Genomic DNA, 2,080 nt, shown 5'->3' on the forward strand with positions numbered 1-2,080 from the left:
CGAACGGGTGAGTAGGCTGCTCGAAATCTACTCAACTCTCATGAAAAGTGAATTCTGTAAAGGCAAGTTTTTCTTCAGGATTTTATCAATTTAAGGTCAGCTTGTACTGATCCTGGGCGTAATTGTCAATAGCACTCGATCAATCCCCATTAAAGGTTCAAAGGCCAGGGTGGCCAAGGACCAAAAAAAAAAAAAAAAAACAGAAAAATAGAATAAGAATGAGTGGAGATCAAATCTTAAAAGACTACAAGATTTGCCTTTGCATTACAATGAACAGAATCCCGTTTGTTTTGTTGCTCACTCCTTAAAAGAAAGCAAAAATGTCTCGGTGGCTAACTCACACTAGTGCACCCATGGAGAGGGAGAAAAAGCTCAAAAAATACTTGCATCTTCTGATGTTTATTGGATGGAACAAGATCTCAGTCAAATACATGTCAGTCCAAACAGGTATATATCTTGTCTAATTGTCTTCTCTCTTCTGCCATCAAGATAAACACAGCTTTTCCTATTCTAAACTCACAAAAGAAGTTGAAAACAGAAGAAAAATAAAACAAAAAAAAGGGGCCAAAATCCATCATACACAGATTCTTATCTGCAAATTCCAGAGAGAGCAGCAAAGAAAATGAGCATTAATCATCTTTCATACATACCATTGCCAAACCAACCGTACATTCATTAGGTCAACAATAAACTGAAAAAAAAAAAAGAAAAAAGAAAAAAGAAAAAAAGCAGCAATATATATGAGATGGAAATTCTTGAGAGCTTTTTCCATCGTTGCACTTGGAACCACATGCGAGGATATTTCGGTAATTGCAACTATCTGGGGGGAGACATGTCTAGGAACTTGTTGCAGTAAGAGAGCAAGACCCAAGAAAGAAGCTGTTGTCGTAGAGCGTGAGCTTCTTTATCATGCGCGCGTTGCCGCTTAGAGTCTAGATCCGCCGGCAGGAATAGCCGCTTGGCAAAACCCTAAAATCATTTGTTCAAAACAAGCAGCAAAAAACATCAAACAAACATATAGACTGAGCTTCTGTGCCTAAACCCTAGTTGATACAATTTTCAATGGAAATGATCATAAGAGAGAGCTTCCTTGCTTCCTCCCTTGCTTGTCAAACAAGATAAACACAGCAAAAAGTTAAACATATAGTAAGTGGCATTACCTCAGCATCACAAAAGAGACAAGAACTTGTTGATCGATCTTAATCTTGACCTGAAATAAAGAATAAAAAATCAAAAAAGAAAGAGATTTGAACAGAGAAGAAGAGGTTTAACTATAAGATTACAAGAAAGGGAGCTCCCTTCAGTCCAAGTACGGGAATCTTAAGATTCAATTTGTCTCCCGCATCATGCACTCATTTACTGGGTATTCTCCTTTTTTAACGCAGTATTTGGATGAATGAGTCGGCAGCTAATTAAATCCTACAGGCACCCATGAGTGGACAGAAGAGAGCTCTCTTCACCATTGATCATTAACAAGAAAAACAAACAGACAGAAAAAGAAAAAGGAAGAAAATAAAATGAATCTTTGCTGAAATGAAAAGAGCGATGAAATGAAATGATTTTGTAATTAAATCCACACACGGAAGTGAAGATAGCGACTGCTCAAAAGGTTCGTGGAAGATGGAGGGCAGAGAACTTCTGCTACCACCAACTCAACAAACCAAGCAACTCATGGATCTATAGGTGAAGGAATGGCTATATATATATATGTACATATATAAGCTAAAAGGTTAAAAATAGAGGCTGAGATCAGACTACTAATAATGTTTTAAAATATTGGAGAAAAAAACAAATAAACAAGAGAAAGGGGAATTATTCATATTCTTCTTTGCCTCACATTGGCCATTGCCATGTACAACAACAGTATTCCTACCAATAGTATGCGTTATGAAAAGCCCATCACTTCTTTTGCATATGCCTAGATCGATCTTTATTCAATTTATAATACGCATGCAGCTATAGGATGCTATAATTAAGTCTATTTAGGTGTGCTAAGCCACCATTAATCACTTCCTAATCAAAATGAGAACAAAAATAACATTTGTGTAACGATGAAAACGATCCTTTTTGTTTTGTATCT

General features: G+C 36.5%; 1 long non-coding RNA gene across 1 annotated transcript; it reads right to left on the reverse strand.

The window, feature by feature from the left end:
• Positions 1-380: 380 nt before the first annotated feature.
• Positions 381-1,686, reverse strand: LOC133855073 (uncharacterized). Its single transcript, XR_009896927.1, has 3 exons — positions 1,582-1,686; positions 1,161-1,210; positions 381-969 (listed from the first exon to the last, which is right to left on the reverse strand). It is a non-coding gene; the product is annotated as an uncharacterized LOC133855073 (long non-coding RNA).
• Positions 1,687-2,080: the final 394 nt, after the last annotated feature.

This window comes from Alnus glutinosa, chromosome 13, assembly GCF_958979055.1.
Source record: "Alnus glutinosa chromosome 13, dhAlnGlut1.1, whole genome shotgun sequence".
Classification (NCBI taxonomy): domain Eukaryota; kingdom Viridiplantae; phylum Streptophyta; class Magnoliopsida; order Fagales; family Betulaceae; genus Alnus; species Alnus glutinosa.